Source organism: Platichthys flesus, chromosome 16 (assembly GCF_949316205.1).
Source record: "Platichthys flesus chromosome 16, fPlaFle2.1, whole genome shotgun sequence".
In the NCBI taxonomy this organism is placed as follows: domain Eukaryota; kingdom Metazoa; phylum Chordata; class Actinopteri; order Pleuronectiformes; family Pleuronectidae; genus Platichthys; species Platichthys flesus.
In genome coordinates this window covers 17,135,656-17,144,898 of record NC_084960.1, presented here as the reverse complement: position 1 = coordinate 17,144,898, position 9,243 = coordinate 17,135,656, and positions in this window count along the sequence as shown.

The following is a 9,243-nucleotide window of genomic DNA, read 5'->3' as shown; positions in this document are numbered from 1 at the left end:
AGTGTGCGAAATGTACAATCATTACATGTGTTCTTTTCAGGACACCAATACTCCAAAATGAACCTTATACACCATGTCCTTCCACAAAGTTTGGTGGAAATCAGTAGTCTTTTTGTGTAATCCTGCAGAAAAAAAAACATGCATGAAAGTGTATAATAGTCAAAAAGGTATTCACACACATGGATGAGTTTGGTATGGTCATGTGGTATCCAGAAAAAGACGATTTACAGTTTTGGCGGATTCCCAATCTTCGGTAGAGAGAACCAAAGCTAGAAGAAAAACTCCACACTAAACCAACCTGTTCTGTTTCAACAGAATGTGCAAGAAATAAAGTGATGAAGTCGGAACGAATTTTGGATCTGCTGTTTCCAGATTGTCTCCCATCTCTTAACCAATCGCTCTGATGGCTTCCTCTGCCCGATTAGTATTCAGCGGCCGTACAGCCGGTAGCTTCCATTTCATGTAAGTTCTGCAGTGCACCCCTGATTCAAATGACTTTCAATCTCTTTGTTCTGGGCAGTGGTCCAGGCCGGGGGGGCTGGAGAATGATGCATTGAGGTGGTTTATTAACGTGATATGCTGCACAACCACCGACGACGACATTCATATTTCTGCCCTACCGCCTCTGAGCCGATCTGGCAGAAGCATGAGTTCCCCCTAAGGTATCGCTTCTGTCAAACCATGCTGGTTGCTCCATAAAAGCTGTGCTCACGGCCACCAAATCATCCAACTATCACCAACCACATCCAGCTCCTGCTTCTTCCCATTTTTCTCAGTCACTAATTAAAAGTAAAACCGTTTTGAGTTGTCAAACAGATGTTGAAGCAGGAAGCTTGTTAGCAGGAAAAGTTACTTAATTGAGATCACAATCTGTCAAAATTGATCCGACCCTGGCAGGCATCCTGTTGTATGTGTCCAAACCTGAGCACAATGTTTCCCCGGATTACTTTGCCTGGACCCAAATATCCTTTCAAATCTTTTGTCCGAAACTGACCTTGTTGGGTCCTGACAAGCTTGAGTCGGGTATCCACTCAATTCTGGATGTATCAAGGCTCCACACAACTACTTTAAAGTAAAGTCAGTACAACATACCATATATCCTCTATTCTTTGATATAGATAAGGAAGAACTCATTAAAGCAACAAAGGAGTGACTCTTGTTTAAGGACAGTAATAAAAATATAAAAAATTCTTTGTGGCTAGTCATATAAATTGGAAAATTATGTTAAGCAGCTTCCAGGTGCTGCAGAGCAAGGCAGCGATAATAAAAACCTCCTCTACACTAAATACACGCACACATGAAGAAAACCTCAAAGTGAAGAACACAGAGGATGAAGCTGTTAGCTGCAGACAACACATTGTGGACAAGACATGAGATGTGGGAACAATTGGTTCTGAACTTTTTGGCTAATGAATGTTTTATAGCCAATCAAAACTGGGACTCTTTACAGACTGAGATCATCCACATCAAAAGATTTTGTTTCAAACTTTGTGTCTGTGTGAAACGAGACTGCGTCAACACTTGTCAATGTATGAAACTCAGGACTTAGTCATGTTGTGGAACAACTGTATACATAACTTTAAATGTAAACTGCCAACCATGAATAGACCCACTGTATGGTCACCCAATGGTTTGTGAACTAGAGTTTTGAAGTCACTGGACCATAGCTTTCAATAACACGGTTTTCGCCCCAATGCATAGGGGGCTTGGTCTCTTTCAATCAATCAAATTTGATTTGTATAGCCCATGTTGACAAACAACAATTAGTCTGATAGGGTATGTCTCACAAGGAGCGACCTACTCTGCCCTTAACCATCAACATATGTACAGAAAAAAAGAAGCTCAGAGTTGCCCTAACCCATCAATTAAATAACAATATTTAATACATTGATGTGAAATTATATATAACATAAATGAGGGTGTATCATTGTTTTATGTATTTTTATACAAGAAAATGTCCGACAGATGGAGAGCAATCTAGATCACAATTTTCCATCATGGTATTTGATTCTAAAATCATTCATCATCAATTTTCTCGTAGACTTTTACAGAAACTGACTTATTTTAACAGCCAGTAGAGATGCCCCCTGCTGATCATTTGAGAAATTAGAGATTTTAGGGACTTATACATTTGTTTCTTATCTTTTTGTCCATGCTAATAAACAGTATTTTTAATAAAGCTCCCAGAGAAGCTGTTCTAATTCCCATATACCGTTTAGTGTTATCACACAAGGGAACTGGGAACAAAAACTGACAAATAGGGACCATTAAGACTAGGGGTTAAAACAATCATGGTCTTAAGTGCATGACAAAGTGATTTTTATGTCCAGATGCACTTCTGCTAGTTTAACAAAAAACAAGTTGCATCAGACCAGTGCCATTTCAAATTTTCTTTTAAAACCATTTTGGTTGATTGGATTGAGATTGTATAGAGCTTGTCCAGATGAAAGAACAGGTAATGCATCCAAGATGCATTGAGGATGTGATGTTAGCTGGACAGAGCAAACATCTCAATCAGGTGTCAATGTGGAGACAAATATCAATACCAGATGTTATTGTACTCTGCTTAAAATATAATCTGGATACAAAACTTACTTCAATGAAAAACGTCAATTCAGTTAAAGACTCCCTTATCATTTAGGTTGGTGTCATGTCCTCTGGCCATATGGTAGACCTGGTTCTGCCCTGCCTGTGTTTCTTAAGTTTAAAGTGTCTTGCAGAACTTGTTCCCTTCTCCTCTTGGGATTTGAGATTGGAGAATAGTCAGGGTGAAGAGAGTTAACACACTTTTTAAAAGAAAGATGTTTCTCTTCTTCTTTCCCAACTTCAATTATTTCGTGACCCTGCATGTTTATGTACTGAGCCCCAAGATGGGGACTCCAGCTCCAAAGTGCTGAGGCATACAGAAAAATGGCATCACTGTTTGTTTAGAGCAAAAAGGAGTCTGCCATCAGACTGTGAAAACACGACCAACTTCTTGTCCTGGAAACGTTCCACAGATGAATCATTTCTGCAGGTTCGTGCTCGTTTGACATGAGGAGGTGCTTAGCTGCGGCAATGGAGGCCATTAGTGGGCTGTAGATGTTCAATTAGCAGTGAGACTCACACAGGTGGCGTCGATGGCCATGTCCAAGGTGGAACAAGGTCCGGGGCATCTGTCGCCTCCAGCAGCCGATGCCAGGGAAGCTGCGCGAGCACATCTGTTCATCACCCAGCTTCAAATGAACAAATTCTTCTTCCCACTTAACACGAACGGCAAGAACCGAGAAGGCTCCCGACACTGCCTCTAATCACTGAGATTTAATATTTTATAAAGTGCCATGTTTCTCCTCTGTAGCTTCACATCTGCACACACACTGAGCACCAGCATGTCGGCGCTAAAAGCAACCCCCTGATAGAACTGGGCTGAAGTAAAGCATGTGGATGCTAGTGTGATCCTCAGTGGAGGAAACCTAGATACACACGTGATAACCTGTATATCAAGCTCTCAATCTGCCACACAGTGAAGAGGGAAAATAAATAGCCTTCATCTCGGTGAACGTGTGCTCCCCTCGTCTGCAAAGTGGTAAATCTTGCCCACTGCGAAAGTGGGACATGCTGAAGCACAGAGGGAAAAGGAGACGACGACAAGGGCACTGGAGCAGGACCACAAAGAGGGGGTGGAGAGGGAGAGAGGGGAGAGAGAGGGAGAGAGGGGAGAGGGAGAGCAGCAGGTCCCCTCCCTCCCTTCTTCGCCGTCGTTACGTTTGACTAACATTAACTGAGAATTCAGATTCACCTCCCGGGGGCCATCCCCGCTTGGACGACCTTCCCCTCGCGGTGCCACGCTGAGATTACATGTTGACACAGCAATCAATGCAAACTGGCCCAAGTCTGCAAGTGTCGTTTTTGTCCTCATCTCTCTGAGTTGGAGTTTTTTTCCTTCGTGCCCTCATCCTGAAAGGAGTCGGTCATCCAGGCAATTCAGAAGTGTCCCATAATTATAGACTTGTCAGTACTGATTTTCATCAACAACTGAGCATGTGATGATCCGGCAGGAATGTTAATGAGTCCTCAATTGGAGTTAATCAGCTGCAGGCGCCGCAGTGGCCGCCTCAGCATTCCCCCTTGGTCCTCTGCGCGGTTGTCAAACGTACACTCCTGCGCTGAGCATTTTGTGATGAGGCCAGTGGACGATAAGACGTTACACCAGATGACTTTCCTGTTCTCCTCCACCCCTGGGGTTCATAAAAGAAAAGTGCCGGCCCAGCAAAATCTTTTATTTTTTAGTCAACGTTTATGTCCACTCGCTCCGCTACTCCTGACTCGGTGTACAATCCCTTCACTTAATTAGGAGAGCTATTTCTTCCTCAGACAGGCCTCCCAGAGGGTCACGGATTCCAAGAAATTCTTCAGTTAATGGGAGTTGGTGAGCACTTTGTTCGTTTTAATGCACCTCGGTTGGGAAATCTTCTGACACTTTGGGAGGGGGGGGGGGGGTCTCTAACAGAAAGGTCTTAGAATGTGAAGAGTCCACAGCGTAGCGCAGTAACCCGGACAGTCAACCTTAAAAGTCAGTCTTCTCTGTTCGACATTGTTACCGTAATTAACTGTACGTCTTTGTGCTGGTGAAAGAAGCTCTGCTGTAAATGTCATGTGATTATTGCATCGAAGATGTACGGCGTCTCAGAGAAGAGGTGGGCAGATAATGTCTCTCTGAGGTCACTGCCAGAGGAAAGTTTTTGTACGTGACTCAGATCTCTTATATTTTAATGGTTGATTAATCTCTCAGAATGGTTACATCCTCACCGATTCCAAGAGAAACAAAAGCTAGTTCACAAAACTTACAAAATGGTTCGTTGGGTTCTCAAAGGCATCCACTAAATCTATCAAAAGGATGCAACAGGAAAAATGGACCTAAACAAAAGCAGAGGGAGTCACAGAGAAGTGTGTGTGTGTGTGTGTGTGGGGGGGGGGGGGGGGGTAAATAACAATGGGCAAAGAACAAATTCTTAGGATAAGCAAAACCAACACCACAAACTCAGAGAAGCAACTGAAGGTGTTGACAGTCTGAGAGCAAACTCCCAGCCTCAAGTGAGTGCCACCAGCTGGGGGAGAACCCAGGTGCATCCCATTGCTCCGGATGAGCCGGGGAACCCCTGACCTACATCCTGATCTCCATTGGATCTCTATGCTCATAACACTTCTCGTAATCAGTTAAAAGACAAAAAATATTTGTTGGCATGTGGCAAAACAAACTCAATATATTATAAACAAAAGTAAATGTTGCTTACAGTTTTCAAATGGCTCAAACTTCTTGAACAGGCCCCTGAAACCATATAATGTCCAAAACATCAACTTAAATAGCCAGTATCCACATTAGGTAGCAGAAAAATGTAAATTTCATGTGCATTTTTCAATGGTTTCCTAAATATTACTGACTCACAAATTGAAAGAACATTTCACACAAATAAAAAAAACTTTTACTTTAACTATTGACCACCCGTGATACCTGCTTGATTTCAAGTGGTAGTTCTTGCAGGGCTGATCTCCAGCAGAGGAGCCTACAGCCTACAGAGCCGATCACTGCAGGAACTACAAAGTATTTGAAGGTTGAGACATAGATTCCAAAATGCTCTAAACCTAGAACCACAATAAAACACAAAAGCAGAGGGGGCACTATGTAAATAATCCAGTCACCTTACACCTACTCCCATGTTCACATAAATATGAATACAAATGTTAATCTTATATGCAGTTCTTCTTACAGTGTAATAGTGAAACAAATCTACTTTTTATCTTAGATTTTCTGTCAAACTAAGATCGACGAGTCCTTGAAATGCCATCATGATGCAGTGAACAAAATTACGAATATTAATTATTTTAAATCCCCAAACTCCTCTTGGCATTGATGCTTTTTTTTTCAGTTAAAATGTACGTCTATGCTAAATATGACATGCAGACAGTTCAGTTTAGCGTTTCATCATTTGAAAAATGTTGCTGCAACATGATCAAAATGTTATTTTAAGTTGACTGGACTGAATCAATTCTGTGTTTTCTCTGATGTACCTAGCTCTTCACATCACTGATCACATCAAACTGAATTCAGTCAAAATTTTGCAACAATGTCAAATGGATATCAAGCCCTGTATAAAAACACATTCTCAGTATAACACAGGACTTTTCAAAGTGGCTGAGCTGCACGTTCATTACATTCACCACAATAATCCCCTCCAGCAGTTCGCTGCCCTCATCACAGATATCAACAAGTTTGTGACATTTAAAAAAACAAATCTCACTGAGTGAAATCATCCCCCTGTGTTTGACATTCATCAGTGGAGCTGTTTCATTACCTTTTAGATGTGTAGAGACTCAAACAGAGTTTGATCCTTATCTAATCATAAAGCTGAAAAACTGTTTTTCTGGTCTCTTGGTTAAATAAATTCCTTTGAAAACGGAACTCGGCTTCATCATCAGGCTCAGCCGTTGTTCCACTAATGACCAGCACAGTGTGTGTTTGACACACCGGCACCAGTTGACTGCACACGGAGCTGTGCCAGCAGCAAATTTCAAAGTAGGACACCAGGGCTAAAAGAACAAGCTCCTAAAATCTCGTGATTTTCTTTGTTTTGCTTTCACTTCTACTGGCTCCAAGCTGCTGAGATGAAGTCAGGGCGAACAAAATTCACACTTTGACTCTTTGATTTCACATACACACGTCCTCAAATCTGTCTGGACTATAGTTTTCTCTGGATTTTGTTGTTGAATATACAAGAGCAGCTTTAGCGTCATACAAGATTTTGACATATCAATAATTCTGCTTTCTAAAAACCAGAGCAGCGTCTGTTCTGAACCTGCCTGATTGGAAAGGGCTTTTTGTTTGTCCTGTGGTGATGCTGGTTGCAGCTTTTCTTCTGAAAACTGTAATAATGACCTGCAAAAGTTGAGCCGCAGTGAAGTGAAGACCGGCTGCAGAACACAGTTCTCAGGACCCTGAAGCCACCGCGGCTGCCCAACAGCATAAACAGATTCCATGATATAATGTGTGTTCCGTTAAGAAAATGGGTTTGTTCAAATATTTCTGGGTTATAGGACAACAGACTTTGTTACCTTTATTGAATTTTGAATATAAAGAAGGAACATTTTAATATTGCACAGCCAGAACTCTCAGTACCTGTGAGGTAATCCCTGAATCACTGGTACTAATCACCAACTTTATCTGTCACATATGGATGTTGGAATAGGTTTATGAAATGAGGTGAAAAATTACTTTCTCCCTAAAAGAAAAGGCTTTTGTCTGCCATCTGTGGGAGCAGTTATGTGTTAGCGAACGCATGGGCAGGTCTGGCAAATTAATGTAAGTGCTGTGCGTGGATGTATAAAAGAAAGCAGCTCTATCGCCCCTCCCCACATTTCTGCCTTTCTGCGGCTGAAAGCTCCGTCAGTTGGCAGCTGTCCCTCTCTGCCTCAGACATAATCATCCCGAGCAGAATTTGAGGCCTCAATCAGCGAGCCACATGGGCAACATGCACCGTCAGAGGATCACTATACGAGGCAGATCTACATAAAACACCTGGGGACAGCCATTACAGCCCTGCAGCTCATCAAACCACAAATCCAGGAAGCACCCTCAGAGGAGCGAGTGGCTGTGCTCAGGGCTCCGCTGAGGCTGCATGGTGCTAGAAGAAGGGGAGAGAAAAATAACTGATTCGCTCTTGATGGCTGCTGTTGTCAGATTTTATTTTGGAGGAGAGTCCATGTTGTTTTCTGCAGAATATCTGTTTTTTTATAAAGTTGATTTATTCCTTCTGCAGGGTTACTCGACAATTACCAAACCAATTTGCACGAAATCTTGTGGAGAGGTGAGGCATGTTCCAAGAAAGATTCAACTTTGGTGCAGCTGCAGATAAAAAACAAACATATCCAAGAATTTTATACCCACATTTCTTTCACATTGGTGAGTTAGGGCGTTAGCCTTGGTGGAAGAAGGGGATCTACGTGCGCCTTCTTGGTTTTGTAAGCAGAAAAAGATCAGTCACTGTAGCAAGGGCATTTCGACAACAGAAATCAATATGTGGCCTTAAATTCAAAAACAGGAGTTTCTTTCTTGTGAATCAGTAAGAAATGAGGCAGGTCAAGGTTATGTTTCATTTTTATATGTTAGCAGCATGGAAACATTTCTATATAGTATAAATAAACTGACTGTAGTAATATTATAACTGGATTATGTTTTTATGAATAAAGGATTGCGTTGTCAGGACGAGGTGTGATTGGCAGGTGTACAGAAATGATTTTCATCTTGCATTCATTTGCATTCAACATGGTAATTTACATCCTATTGTATCCATTACACAGTGGGTTTAAAATCTTATAGAGCTTATGTTTGTGTTATATGTAGATGACTGTATTCTGTGATGACAGAGGATTTCAACACCCCCAAGTGTGAACAGTGTCAACAGAATATTCATGATACAGGAAAACACACTCACAACAACAGTGGTATCAGCTGTTATGACCAGTTCACCGTTATGAAAACCCTCCAGTCTTGTTTAAAACATTAAATAGGAAACAGGTTGAAGTCATCTCCCTGCCAGGTTCTACTGATGTATAACTTGTAAAGTATATTTCATTTTTTGATGCCTCCATGATTCATTCATATTTATAATTTAAAAGGTGAAACAAGATATATTGTTTATGACTCAATGAAAAGCATGAGATGAGTGATGCACACATCTCTTATCTTATTGGTTCAAAAGTTAATGAATTGCGATGACATCATTGTTACTATAAAATCATTATTTTTCTGTCTATTTAATCTATCAAAGTCATGTCTTAAGTCCTGTAGATGCGGAGATAGCTGGAAAAAGGTCTTGTTGAACATGAATGACATCATTTTCTGACTTCACCGATCATTCCTTTTGATGGGGAACAATTTTCTGATGAATATGAGCTTTAGATTGTGGATTATTTGTGCAGCTCTCCCGAAGGATATATTTTTGTCAACCTTGACCTTTGACCAATTAAATCACCTGGAGAAACACAAATTTTTGGAAAATCCACTGGTGTATTGCTGAAGTCGACCAAGGTTCTGAACCAGACTCTTGGGGGAGTCGAATCGGGGTTACCCAGTGTAGGGAGGTCGATTTTTCCATTGGATGGTCGCATGATAAAGGCTGAGGTCAGGCTGAGTGACGGTTGTCAAGTTGAACAGAAAGATGACGGTTCCTTCTTGTCTCGAATCATAGCAGGAGTCTGATTATCAGT